We start from the raw sequence: 15,252 nt of genomic DNA on the forward strand, positions 1-15,252 counted from the left end.
CTCTAGTCTGCTGGTGGAACTCTGCATAATATCCTTTATTTCAGTAAGTGTATGCTTAATTTCCAGTTGGTCCTTTTTCATAACCTCGAGGTTCTCACTAGATTTCTTGAGGGTCTCACTACATTTATCGGAGGTCTCACCAGACTTTTTGAGGGTCTTACTAAATTTATCGGCAGTTTCAAGAAAATTCTTGAAAAACCTTAAAAGTGTGGTTTTGAACTCTATATCCAGTCATTTGCTTTCCTCCATTTCTGTCATTTGTGACCTGTTTCTTTGTCTCCACATTTTTTATGCTTCCCTGTGTTGGTAGAGTGGTTTTGTGTGCTAGGTGTCCTATAGGGCCCAGTGGCTCAGCCCCCCAATTACCTGAGGTGGACACTCTTGGTGCACCCCTTTGTGGGCTTTGTGCACAGTCTTGCTGTAGTTAAGCCTTGATTGTTGTAGGTATCACTGGGAGGAATTGACCTCCAGGCCAATTGGCTGTGAGAGTCAGCTGTGTCTACGGTGGGAGAACTTCTGTGCTGAAGATACCCTTATGAGGCAAGACTTGCTTCAGTGGGGCTTTGGTGCTCACTGACTCTGCCCCCTGAGTGTGTCCCTTGTGGATCTGAGGAGTTGTAATTGGATGGTCCCACTCTGACCACTGGGTACACTGGCTCTTGGATCTAAGGAGGTGCTAATTTAGCCTCTGCCTGAGGCTGCCCAGCAGGAGCTATGAGGAGATCTGCAGATTCCCCTTCCTTGTTTGGGGTTTGGAGGTGCCCAAATGAGGCCCAGCTGTGAAGCAGTGCAAGCTGCTGTGGGGCCTTGGGCCTTCTCTTGGAAGTTCTGGATCTGTCTGGCCCACCTTCAGTTTGTTAGGTAATTTTCAGATTGCAAAGGGCCAGGGCATTCATATGCAAAAGCCTCTGCCTCAGCCTGGGTGGGGCGGGGTCTCAGGGAATCAAAGGGTGGAGCAAGAAGCTATGGCTGATCCTCAGTCCTGCCCTAAGGGGCCCCGCGTCTCAGTGTCCCAGTAATCGCTGCAAGCACCTTTGAGAGAAAGCTGCCCTCGAGTTCCAAGTTCTGCCTGCTGCCAGACAGTCCAGTTTCTCCCTGTATGAGTCTGGGTCCCCATAGACTCACCTGGAACTGGAGTTCAGAGCAGTCGGGGGCTTGTGACTCCCTCCCGATTCAAAAACACAACCGCGATCTTATCTCTGCTTTTAGACTAGCAGCTGTGAGTGGTCAGAGTCTCGTGGCCCCTTCTTCCATGTACCTCCTCCCAACACCTACGACACCGCACTGCACACAGAATGACACCAGATCATCTGCGTCATATGAAAGTTGTATGTGCCTCCATGTCCTGAGTTCTCATCCAAAAATAGGTCAAGGACGGAAGATGGCGGCGATATAGGCAGACACGTCCCAGGTCGTGCCCCGGAGCAAATGGAGTGAGCAGCTGAAACTAGTAACACTCACACAGAATTGGCGAAATTGCTCAGCTGGTGAGAGGGTTTGCAGCCGGGAAGAGCAGAACTCCCCTGGAAAGGTAAAAAAACCAGGGATTTGGGCAGGAAAGTTTGCCAGACCTCTGAGCCCAGAGAGTCGGAGGGAGACCGCGTGTCAGACAGCCGAGTCCCTTGGGACAGGCACAGCCCCTGACGGGGGGGGGGGGAGGAGAACCGCGGGATTCCTGGTGCCACCGGGGGAATTGAGAGCTGGGTTCTGTGATCACGGAGGACTGAGCCTAAAGGGGGCAGCCTGAAGAGCTGACCTGACCATGCAGTCCCGGTAAGAGAAGAAGCTTACAGAAACCAAGCCTTCCCCGTTTCTGCGGCCAGCGTTTGTTTGTTTGTTTTCACTGAATCCTGTTCATGGGACATTTCGGATACAGACACTCACCTGTGCTGAAGAGAGGGAGAGTGTGCGGAGGAGTGGAATCTGGGGAGAGACTGGGGAGAGATGGGGAGCCGGGAGAGGTGGCAGTGAATTGAGTGCTGAGACACCCCTGAGCCCAGGACTGGGGCAGCCATCCTCTCCGGAGAGTGAGACTCCTCCCCCCAGCCCCCAGGCAAGGAGCACAGCCACACCCAGATTCCACCCTGTACCAGATCAAGGATTAAGATAACCTGATCAGTCCCTGGGAGTTAACAGGGTCTGGCCTATAGAGGGATTTTCAATCCCAGCAACAACATAGCACCGGTAACTAACTATTACGCAGTCAGCTCTGGGCAGTGAACTTCCACTGGACAGAGAGGCCCTATAGCCTCAGAGGCCAACCCCAGAACACTGCCACCCAGAGGCTGACCCACAAACTGACTCTTTGCTAAACACAAAATAAGGCAGTCTGGGAAATAAATGCGGCATGCTTTAAAATAAGGACTGTGGTTTACAACACAGAGGAACAGTATATCGCAGGGAAACTCAACACTCTCCTGAATACCTGGAAGGTCTAAGGCGAGCCACACTGAAGAATAGAAGAAACGAAGGACCTTCACTACTGCAATTTTTTTTTTCTTTTTTCACTTTTTAACTAAGAAACCAATTTTTTTTTTCTGTTCTTTTTTTTTCTTTTCTTCTTTTTCCATCACCTGATTTTACCCTTTTAATTACTACCTTCTTATTTTTAACCAGTATTATTACTGCTACCATTTTACCATTTTTTAAAGTGCCATTTTATTTTCTCTTTATTTTATTTTGGGATTAGTGTTCACCATTCTATTTTCATCGTTATATTATTGGTTGTTTCTAGTTTGCATTCATATCCAGGGAGCTGTTGCTGGAATTTGTTGGGATTAATGGCTGTTCTATAGGAGTATTCTCCTCATATAAAAAGTCTCTTCCCCTCTTTCACTCTCTCTTTTCGCTCTTTTTTTTTTCTTTTCTTTTCTTTTCTCGCTTTTATTTTCCCCCCTCCTTTTTCCCAATTTCATTTTTGCACTCCTTTTTTTGGTCCCTACTTTTCTTTTCTTTTTTCTCTTTTATCTTTTTCTCTTCCTTCTTCCTTATCCCCTAATTCTCTTAATTCAGGTGGTCACCTTTATTTGGGGTCATTAATATCATGAATATATTTGTGTATAGTGCCTGGTACGTGGTGCCTTGTTGTGTTGTATTTTGTGCCTTTAAATCAATGCAGCAGATCCAAGCAACAGCAACCTCCTGAGCACCACATCCTCTGCTGAGGAACAGCAGCTGTACGTGAAACCTCGCCCCACCAGCCAGAAGAGCCACCACAGCTGTGAACAGCACCCACCAGAGAAGCTGCTGCCAACTGAAGAGCAGCTGCTACCGCAACCGCCCGAAGAGCAACCACAGACCAAGGAGTCACTGCCACCAAGGGAGCAACCACTGAACGACTCAACGTCTAGATATGTCAGTGAGATCAAACATGGGTAGACAAAGAAACCCCCAAAGGAAAGAGAAGGAGGACTCTCCAGAAAAGCAGCTAAGTAATACAGAGGCATGCAACATGACAGAAAAAGAATTCAGAATAAGGGTCCTAGATTGCATAAACCAGATGGAGGAAAAAATCGACAACCTCTGCAAGAAGCAAGAAGAAACAGATGAAAAAATCAATAACATATGGAAGAAGCTAGAAGAAACAGATGAAAAAATCGATAACATATGGAAGAAGCTAGAAGAAACAGATGAAAAAATCAACAACTTAAGTAAGACCCAAGAAGAAATGAAGAGTGATATAGCTGCAATGAAAAACTCCATTGAAAGTATCAACAGTAGACTAGGAGAAGCGGAGGACCGAATTAGTGAATTAGAAGACAAGGAAGCAAAACACACCCAAAATGTACTGCAATTGGAAAAAAAAATTTAAAGACAGGAGGAGAGCCTAAGGGAGCTTTGGGACAACATGAAACGAAACAACATACGAATAATAGGAGTACCAGAACAACAGAAGGATGAACAAGGATTAGAAAACCTACTCGAAGAAATAATATCAGAAAACTTTCCTGAGGTGGGGAAGAAAAAAGTCACACAAGCCCAGAGAGTCCCAAATAAGGTGAACCCGAAAAGACCCACACCAAGACACATCATAATCACCATGGCAAATGTTCAGGACAAAGAGAGAATCTTACAGGCTGCAAGAGAGAGAAGGAAAGTTACATATAAGGGATCTCCCATTAGACTGTCAAATGATTTCTCAACAGAAACACATCAGGCCAGAAAAGAATGGACTGAAATTTACAAAGTGATGCAAAGCAAAGGACTGAATCCAAGAATACTCTATCCAGCAAGGCTATCATTCAAACTTGAAGGGGAAATAAGAAGCTTCACAGACAAAAGAAAAAGCTAAGGGAGTTTGTCACCACCAAGCCAGCAATGCAAGGAATGCTAAAGGGACTGGTATAAAAATAAGAAATAAAAAGCTCAGAAAGAAAATAGCCACACAAAAAAAGAAATGGCTACAAACAAGTACCTTTCAATAATAACTTTAAACGTAAACGGACTAAATGCTCCAAACAAAAGACATCGAGTGGCTGAATGGATAAAAAAACATGACCCATACATCTGCTGTCTACAAGAGACCCACCTCATTAGAAGGGACTCACACAGACTGAAAGTGAAAGGATGGAAAAATATCTTTCAGGCAAATGGAAAGGAAAAGAAAGCTGGGGTAGCAATACTTATATCGGACAAAATAGACCTCAAAATGAAGGCCATAACAAGAGATAAGGAAGGCCACTTCATAATATTAAAGGGATCAATACAACAAGAAGATATAACCCCGGTAAACATATATGCACCCAATGTAGGAGCACCCAAATTCATAAAAAAACTCCTGGAAGATATCAGGGGAGATATCGACAACAATACAATCATAGTAGGAGACTTTAATACACCACTGACAGCACTGGATAAGCCCTCTAAACAAACAATCAGCAAAGATACAGCAATCCTAATTGACTCACTAGATCAGATGGACTTAATAGGAACACTTCACCCCAAAGCCAGGGAATACACATTCTACTCAAATGCTCATAAGACATATTCAAAAATAGACCATATATTGGGTCACAAGCAAAGTATCCCCAAATTCAAGAAGATTGAAATCATAAAAAGCGTATTCGCAGACCACGATGGCATAATATTAGAAATAAACTACAATAAAAACAACCCAAAATACTCAAACACCTGGAAGCTGAATAGCATGCTATTAAATATTAATTGGGTTACCAATGAGATCAAAGAAGAAATTAAAAACATCCTGGAAACTAATGACAATGAAAACACAACAATCCAAAACCTATGGGACACAATGAAAGCAGTCCTGAGAGGGAAGTTTATAGCTCTACAGGCCTATCTCAAAAAACAAGAAAAAATGGTAGTAAATCATCTAACTCTACAACTTAAAGAATTAGAAAGAGAGCAACAAGAAAACCCCAGAGTGAGCAGAAGGAAGGAGATAATAAAGATTAGAGCAGAAATAAATGACATAGAGACCAAAAAAACAATACAGAAAATCAATGAAACCAAGAGCTGGTTCTTTGAAAGGATAAACAAGATTGACAAACCTCTAGCCAGACTCACCAAGAAGCAGAGAGAGAGGACCCAAATAAACAAAATCAGAAACGATAGAGGTGAAATAACAACAGACCCCACAGAAATACAAATGATTGTTAAAAAATACTATGGACAGCTCTACTCCAACAAACTAGACAACCTGGAGGAAATGGACAAATTCCCAGAAAAATACAACACTCCAAAACTCAATCAGGAAGAATCTAAAAATCTCAACAGGCCAATAACTATGGAAGAAATTGAAGCAGTCATCAAAAAGCTTCCATCAAACAAAAGCCCAGGACCAGACGGCTTCACAGGGGAGTTTTACCAAACATTCAAGGAAGAACTAAAACCTATCCTCCTCAGACTACTACAAAAAATTCAAGAGGAAGGAACACTTCCAAGCTCATTCTATGAAGCCAGCATCACTCTAATACCAAAACCAGGTAAAGACAACACAATGAAAGAGAATTACAGGCCAATATCCCTCATGAACATAGATGCCAAAATCCTCAACAAAATCTTAGCAAATCAGCCGAAACCGGTTTGGCTCAGTGGATAGAGCATCGGCCTGCGGACTGAAGGGTCCCAGGTTCGATTCCGGTCAAGGGCATGTACCTGGGTTGCGGGCACATCCCCAGTAGGAGATGTGCAGGAGGCAGCTGATCGATGTTTCTCTCTCATCGATGTTTCTAACTCTCTATCTCTCTCCTTCCTCTCTTTAAAAAATCAATAAAATATACTCTTAAAAAAAAAAATCTTAGCAAATCAGATCCAGCAGTACATCAGAAAGATCATACACCATGACCAAGTAGGATTTATCCCAGGGATGCAAGGATGGTACAATATCCGCAAATCAATAAACGTGATACATCACATTAACAAACTGAAAGAAAAAAACCACATGGTCATATCAATTGATGCAGAAAAAGCATTTGACAAAATTCAACACCCATTTTTGATAAAAACTCTCAGCAAGGTGGGAGTAGAAGGATCATACCTCAACATAATAAAAGCCATATATGACAGGCCCACAGCCAACATCATACTCAACAGACAAAAACTAACACCATTTCCCCTAAGAACAGGAACAAGACAGGGATGCCCCCTCTCACCACTCCTGTTCAACATAGTACTGGAAGTGTTAGCCATTGCAATTCGGCAAGAAGAAGAAATAAAAGGCATCCAAATTGGGAAAGAGGAAGTAAAACTGTCCTTATTTGCAGATGACATGATATTATGCATACAAAACCCTAGAGATTCCATCAAAAAGCTACTAGACTTAATACATGAATTTGGCAATGTAGCAGGATACAAAATTAACCCCAAGAAATCTGAGGCATTTCTATACACCAATAGTGAACTTTCAGAAAGAGAGATTATACATCCGAGAGATGCAAATCAAAACAGCAATGAGGTACCACCTCACACCTGTCAGACTGGCTATCATCAACAAATCAACAAACGACAAGTGCTGGAGAGGATGTGGAGAAAAAGGAACACTTGTGCACTGCTGGTGGGAATGCAGACTGGTACAGCCACTATGGAAGACAGTATGGAGTTTCCTTAAAAAACTGAAAATGGAACTCCCATTTGACCCTGTGATCCCACTTCTAGGAATATATCCCAAGAAACCAGAAACACCAATCAGAAAGGGTATATGCACCCCTATGTTCACAGCAGCACAATTCACCATAGCTAAGATCTGGAAACAGCCTAAGTGCCCATCAGTAGATGAATGGATTAGAAAACTGTGGTACATCTACACGATGGAATACTATGCTGCTGTAAAAAGGAAGGAACTCTTACCATTTGCAACGTCATGGATGGAACTGGAGAGCATTATGCTAAGTGAAATAAGCCAGTCAATAAAGGAAAAGTACCACATGATCTCACTCATTCATGGACAATAGAGACCATTATAAACTTTTGAACAATAATAGATACAGAGGCAGAGCTGCCTCAAACAGATTGTCAAACTGCAGCGGGAAGGCCGCGGAGGGTTGGGGGGCAGGAGGTAGGGGGTTAAGAGATCAACTAAAGGACTTGTATGCATGCATATAAGCATAACCAATGGACATAAGACACTGGGTGATAGGGGAGGCTAGGGGACTGTCTAGGGCGGGGGGATAAAATGGATACATATGTAATACCCTTTGTAATACTTTAAGCAAAAAAAAATAATAATAATAAAATTAAAAAAATAATAAAATGAAAAAAAAAAGAAAGAGAGATTATAAAAACAATCCCGTTTACCATTGCACCAAAAAAATTAAGCTACCTAGGAATAAACTTAACTAAAGAGGTAAAAGACCTCTACTCAGAAAACTACAGATCGTTGAAAAAAGACATAGAGGAAGACATAAACAGATGGAAAAACATACCATGTTCATGGATTGGTAGAATCAACATCATTAAAATGTCCATACTACCCAAAGCAATCTATAAATTCAACGCACTTCCCATTAAAATACCAACGGCATACTTCAGAGATCTAGAACGAACTTTCCAAAAATTCATCTGGAATAAAAAAAGACCCCGAATAGCTGCAGCAATCCTGAAAAAGAACAAAGTAGGTGGGATCTCAATACCAGATATCAAGTTGTATTACAAAGCCACTGTTCTCAAAACTGCCTGGTACTGGCACAAGAATAGGCATATAGATCAATGGAATAGAATAGAGAGCCCAGAAATCGGCCCGAACCAATATGCTCAATTAATATTTGACAAAGGAGGCAAGAACATACAATGGAGCCAAGATAGTCTCTTCAATAAATGGTGTTGGGAAAATTGGACAGATATATGCAAGAAAATGAAACTAGACCACCAACTTACACCATACCCAAAAAAAACTCAAAATGGATAAAGGACTTAAATGTACGACAGGAAACCATAAAAATTCTAGAAGAATCCAAAGGCAACAAAATCTCAGACATATGCCGAAGCAATTTCTTCACTGATACAGCTCCTAGGGCACTTAAAACTAAAGAAAAAATGAACAAATGGGACTACATCAAAATAAAAAGCTTCTGCACAGCAAAAGAAACCATCAACAAAACAACGAGAAAACCCACTGTGTGGGAAAACATATTTGCCAATGACATATCTGATAAGGGCCTAATCTCCAAAATTTATAGGGAACTCATACAACTTAACAAAAGGAAGATAAACAATCCAATCAAAAAATGGGCAAAGGACCTAAATAGACACCTTTCAAAAGAGGACATTCAGAAAGCCAAGAGACATATGAAAACATGCTCAAAGTCACTAATCATCCGAGAGATGCAAATCAAAACAGCAATGAGGTACCATCTCACACCGGTCAGACTGGCTATCATCAACAAATCAACAAACGACAAGTGCTGGAGAGGATGTGGAGAAAAAGGAACACTTGTGCACTGCTGGTGGGAATGCAGACTGGTGCAGCCACTATGGAAGACAGCATGGAGTTTCCTTAAAAAACTGAAAATGGAACTCCCATTTGACCCTGTGATCCCACTTCTAGGAATATATCCCAAGAAACCAGAAACACCAATCAGAAAGGATATATGCACCCCTATGTTCATAGCAGCACAATTCACCATAGCTAAGATTTGGAAACAGCCTAAGTGCCCATCAGCAGATGAATGGATTAGAAAACTGTGGTACATCTACACGATGGAATACTATGCTGCTGTAAAAAGGAAGGAACTCTTACCATTTGCAACGTCATGGATGGAACTGGAGAGCATTATGCTAAGTGAAATAAGCCAGTCAATAAAGGAAAAATACCACATGATCTCACTCATTCATGGACAATAGAGACCATTATAAACTTTTGAACAATAATAGATACAGAGGCAGAGCTGCCTCAAACAGATTGTCAAACTGCAGCGGGAAGGCCGGGGAGGGTTGGGGGGCAGGAGGTAGGGGGGTAAGAGACCAACTAAAGGACTTGTATGCATGCATATAAGCATAACCAATGGACATAAGACACTGGGGGATAGGGGAGGCTAGGGGACTGTCTAGGGCGGGGGGATAAAATGGATACATATGTAATACCCTTTGTAATACTTTAAGCAATAAAAAAAATGGATGGCTATAGTTGATAGCACTGTATTATATAATTGAAATATTCTAAGAGAGCAGAACTTAATGTTCTCACAAAAAAATTAAAAAAAAAAAAACACAACCGCGTCGCAGTTGCCAGCCGTTTCCACATGCTCCTCCGTACCTCTGCACTTCTGCACCTCCTCTGAGTCTCAGTGTACTTTTCTCTTTCCTTCTAGTTGTAGAATTTCCACTCAGCCAGCCTTCCTGTGGTTCTGGATGATGTCAGTTTTGTCTTTTAGTTGTATTTTTGAATTTGTTGTGGGATGCAGCAATTTCTGGTGTTAACTATGCCGCCATCTTGGTTTCTCTGAGCTCATACTTGATGTTTCTATCTCTCCCTCTCCCTTCCTCTCTGAAACCAATAAAACTATATTTTTTTAAATTCCTATATAATAAAAGGGTAATATGCAAATTGACCAAACCATGGAATGAGCAGTCATATGACGCACACTGACCACCAGGGGGCAGATGCTCAATGCAGGAGCTGCCCCTAGCCCGCAGGCTCCAATTGCCTGATCAGGGCCTGCCAGCCAATCTCTCGGTCCCTTCCCCCGGCAGGTAGGCTCTGATCACCCGCTGGTGAACAGGGAACCAGGGGTGGGTGTCGGCAGGGGGCAGGGTCAATGAGTGGGCAGAAATAGCCAACCTCTTGGTCCCTCCTCCCGGCCAACAGGCTTCGATCACCCAATGGTGAATGGGGAGCCAGGGATGGGTGGGTGGTGGTAGATGTGGGTGGCACCAGGCCAAGGCCCCCACCCTGCCGGTCACCCCATACACAGAGGGCAACTGGTGGCAGGGGCCGGGGCCAGCAAGCGGGCAGGATGGCCAATCTTTTGGTTCTTTTGGTTCTTCCCCCACCCCCTCACTCCCAGCCAGCAGGCTCCAATCGCCTGCTGGTGAACGGGGAACCGGTGGTGGGTGGCAGCAGGGAGTGGGGCCGGCTGCTGGCAGCTGGGGAAGATGGCACTGACCACAGGCCAGGCCTAGGGACCCTACCATTGCATGAATTTCATGCACTGGGCCTCTAGTATAAGAATAAAATAAAATCATAGACTGTTGGAAAGCTCCAAGATTCCGTCCTTGCATGTTTCTTTGTTTTTTTAATTTTTATTTATTTATTTATTTTTACAGAGAGGAAGGGAGAGGGATAGAGAGTTACAAACATTGATGAGAGAGAAACATCGATCAGCGCCTCCTGCACACCCCCCACTGGGGATGTGCCTGCAACCAAGGTACATGCCCTTGACCGGAATCGAACCTGGGACCCTTCAGTCCACAGGCCAACGCTCTATCCACTGAGCCACACCAACCAGGCCCTTGCATGTTTTTTTTATTTATACTTGTTCCTGGGAATCTCGTCTAACCTCATGGCTTTAAATAACAACCATTAGCTGATGACTCTCAATTTTATGTCTTCAACCTGTATTTCGCCAAACTTGTACATCCAGCCACTTTCTTTACACCTTAACATGACTGATAGACATCTAAGACTTACATATATTAAGCCAAGCTCCTGACCTCCCCTCCCCCAAACCTGCTTCCTCCACAGCCTACACCCTCTCAATGATCAGGCCAACAATCCCCCCCTTTCTTTCATGGAACTAGCCCATCAGAAGACCCTGGAGGTTCTACGTTCAAATACACCCAGCCCTGGCCAGGAAGCTCAGTCGGTTACAGCTTGTCCCATACACCAAGGCTGCAGGTCCAATGCCGGTCAAGGTACATATAAGAGTCAACCAATGATGCATAAGTAAGTGGAGCGACAAAGTGATGCTTCTCTCTCAAACATCGTCACATGGCCTTAGAGCCACGGTGGGATGCAGCAAGTCCTTCCCTTAACTCTGACCTCCTCTCTCTCTCTCTCTCTCTCTCTCTCTCTCTCTCTCTCTCTCTCTCTCTCTCATCACTCCAGCCACAATAACCTTGCGGTTCATCCTCAAAAGTGGCAAGTATGCTTCCACCGCAGGACCTTTGCATGTGCTATTCCTTCTGTGTTCAACATTCTCCCCCAAGACATCCAGATGGTTCTCCCCTCGCCTCTGTCAGGTCATTTAAATGGCACCTGCTCCTGGAGGCCATCACTGACTGCAACTGAACCCCTCCCTCTCCGCTCCCGGGGGATAGCTATCACTACCATCTAACATACTGGAGGGTATACTTATTTGATGATTGTCCTGCTTCTACTAGAATGCAAGGATTTTGCCTGTTTTGTTCACTGCTGTATCTTCAAAGCCTAGAAGAGTGCCTGGCATGGTCAGTCACCCCCTGTAAAATGTGATCTAATCAGGGCCCCAAGGAAACAAAGGGCTGAGATCCACATTCTCAAACCTTAAGGTTAGTGTGAAACAACAAGAGACACACCCCTTCTTACTTGGAGCAGAAGGAAGAATGAATTCAGATACATATCTGAATTCATTGCAGGCAAAAATTTAAGTATTTTTCTCCTCTAATTTGTCCGGGAAACAGACAACACAGGGACTTCGGAGGAGTGGCAATGAACACAAATGCCAGCTGTGGAGAATGGGAGAGGGAGCTAACAGATCCTGGGCACTCCTGCCAGCGGGTGGAGCCACCCAAGGCTGCTGGGCTTCCTCCTGGTTGCCTAGGGCAGTGGTACAGTGCGATTGAAACTTCGTGGCCCACGCGCAGAAGTCGGTTTTCGGAAAGGAGATGGACGAAACAAGTACACAAGACGAGTGTGGATGGGAGAGATGGAAGGGGTCGACCTCAGCAAACGTACCTCAATCAGATTGAGGACATTTTTAGCAAAGGCCAGCTTAGGAGTCCCCTGATTAAGTTAATAACAATGTGCCTACCTATATAGTTTAAGTTTAAAAAATTTGGCTCAAAAGAAATTTCAATCGTTGGCTCTGTTGACTAAGGAGTTTGCCGACCGCTGGCCTAGGGGAAGGCCGAGGGCTGCGCTTTGCTTGGTTTGATGGTCCAGGGAAACGGAAAACCTGGATTTGTCTTGACGCCCCTTGGCCTGGCTGTGCGGGTTTCCTCACCCTCCGGAGAGGAGGAGGGTCGAAATGCAAGTTCCGCCTCCGCTTTTTCTTGGAAGACCAGATTTCCTACGGTGGCCTCAGCACCTCCCTTCCTTTACGCACTGGAGGAGTCAGCACCAGGCACTGCTCTCACGGTAGTGAACCGGACAGAGGGTCTTTTAGGGGAAAGGGGGCTGAAGAGCAGGCCCTCCTCCCTGACCACAGAGGTGACACACACGCCCCAGGGTGCAAGCTCTGGGCCTCTCCCCACGGCCCCCCTCCTCCTCTTCCTCTCGGCCCCCCACTCCTCCCACGGCCCCCCACTCCTCCCCACGCCCCCCACTCCTCCCCACGCCCCCCACTCCTCCCCACGCCCCCCTCCTCTCCCCCACACCTGCCTATTCCTGCGCCCCGGCCCACCCACCGTCCTGCCCTGGGGTCGCTTCCGGTCTAGGTCTTCGTGCTCTTCCGCCTCCAAACTTGGGGCTCTTCCTCCACGTGGCCCGGTACCACGCGTTGCCAGGGAGACCCTAGCAAGGCGGGCGCTAATGACGCCACAATAGGCCCAGCCAATCGCCGTGCGGCGTCTCGGTGACGCGCGAGGCGGGGCTTCGCTGCCCGGCGCGAGGCGGCGGCTGCCCGCTGGGTGGCGCCCATTGCCCGGGGAGGTCCTCGCGGCCCCGGGCCGAGGTGCGGGAGGTGGAGGTGCGGGAGGCGACGGAGCGGAGGCCGGGGAGCTGTCCGCGCTCGGACCGGCCCGGGGCACCCGCGGCCCCATGCTCTTGCCCGGCTCGGCGCGGCCACCCTCGGAGCAGACGCGGGTACGTGCCACCTGCCGGGCGGGGAGGCCGGGGCGGAGGTCGGCGCCTCTGAGGCTCCGAGCGCGGAGCGCCCGGGACCGCCGGGCGGAGCGGGCCCTGGAGACCCGGTAGAGCGGCTGCCGCGCGGGCGGGGCTGCGTGCTGATCGGTGGTTCTCAGGACGCGCGCTCTGGCGGGTCGGGGTCCCAGTGCCCTGTGCCCGGTGCCCTGTGTGTGGCCTGAGAGCCGCCTGGACACTGACTCCCTCCTCCTGTACAGCTCCCGGGAGGGGGTGCCCAGCGGAGTGGGGGGGGGGGGGACAGCAGTGCAGTGATGGAGGATTCTCCCCCATCCCGAACCAGAAGCCGGGGCGGGTGGGGGGAGGGGTGCTCCAGGGCAAGTCACCGCCCAGGGAAGCCCCGGCCGACCCGTCCGGCTGGTCTCTGAGGACTGGCCACCTGCTGCCCGCCCGGCTGCTTCTGGGATGGGGCTGAGCCCCGCCCTGTGGCTCAGAGGGTGAGCGTCGACCTCTGAACCGGGAGGTCACCGGCTGGATTCCCGGTGAGGGCTTGATCCCCAGTAGGGGGCGTGCAGGAGGCAGCTGATCAATGGTTCTCATCATTGACGTTTCTCTCTCCCTCTCCCTTCCTCTGAAATCAATAAAAATATAAGAAAAAAAAATAGAATGGGGCTGAGTTGCAGACTGGGGTGATGATCACCTCCCCAGGTATGGCGTGTGAAGGTCCCCCAAGTCGACCCCGTACAGTGGAGGGCAGGAGAGCTGGTTGGGCACCCGCACTCCTTTGATGCGACAGATGCTGCCAAAGGAGTAGTCACCAGGCCTGGAATGCGGCGGGGCCAGGGCGTCCTCTGAAGTGCATCACCAGGGCTCAGCTGAGTCAGGGCCTCGGCCACGACAGGGTGAGGCACAGCCTGGGGACTCCCAGTTCGCAGGCAGAGCCTTCGAGAAACAGACTGAGCCGAGGCCGAGAGCTTAAGAACCCGCTCCTTCCGCCGTGGCCCTGCCCAGCCCAGCCCTGCGGCCTTGGACACGGAGCACTCGCGCAGGTAGTGAGCCGCCGGAGAGGAGGAAGGCGCCCGGTGGGCCTGGCCGCCTCCGGTGGGTGGCGGGAGCGCTGGGAGGATGGCACGCCGCGTTGGCCCTGGCCCCGGCCGGTGCGGGCACAGACCAGCTCAGGAGCGCGGGCGCCTCCTAGCACCAGGGCAGGGTGTCCGAGGGGCAGCACAGGGGCCCTGTTCTCCCTAAGAAGGCTCACCTGGGAGGTGCTGCTGGAATACGACCACTAATTGTAACCATAGTGGAACTATTCACTATAATGATAATGACCACCTCTCCAACTCTTACTCCGTGCCAGGATATTGACATGTGTTTTATTTAACCCTCACACCTGGGAGATATGGCATTATTATGATGACTGTTAGCCCTAGCCAGGTTGGCTCAGTGGATAGAGCTTCGGACTGACGGTCTCGGGATAAGTTCCGGTCAAGGGCATGTACCTCAGTTGCAGGCCCCTCCCTGGCCCTGGGCAGGGCTCATGCAGGAGGCAACCAATCGATGTGTTTCTCTCACATCGATGTTTCTCTCTCTCTGTCTCTCCCCCTCCCTTCCACTCTCTCTAAAAATCAATGGGAAAATATCCTCGGGTGAGGATTAACAACAAGAAGAAATACCACCACTAACTCTGATGATAGTGGAAGTGTTCAACAGAATAATAATTATATTATCACATTAGGAGGCTGGGGTGCCTGTCCCTGACCAGGCCGTGGGCCAAGGGCCATGGGCAAGGCTAGCCAAAGGCCAGGGGACACGCAGGAGCTGGGCTGCAGGAGGAGGCGGCCTCCCAGCCCACCTCG

General features: G+C 47.6%; 1 protein-coding gene across 1 annotated transcript in view; it reads left to right on the top strand.

Moving 5' to 3' along the window:
- The first annotated feature begins 13,244 nt into the window (after positions 1–13,244).
- The window catches only part of USP2 (ubiquitin specific peptidase 2), a 29,093-nt gene continuing 27,085 nt past the window's right edge, over positions 13,245–15,252 (top strand). Inside the window, exon 1 of the mRNA XM_059707632.1 lies at positions 13,245–13,399. The gene's annotated coding sequence lies outside the window, so the exon portion shown is untranslated. The remainder of the gene's footprint in view (positions 13,400–15,252) is intronic.

Source organism: Myotis daubentonii, chromosome 9 (genome assembly GCF_963259705.1).
Source record: "Myotis daubentonii chromosome 9, mMyoDau2.1, whole genome shotgun sequence".
NCBI lineage: Eukaryota > Metazoa > Chordata > Mammalia > Chiroptera > Vespertilionidae > Myotis > Myotis daubentonii.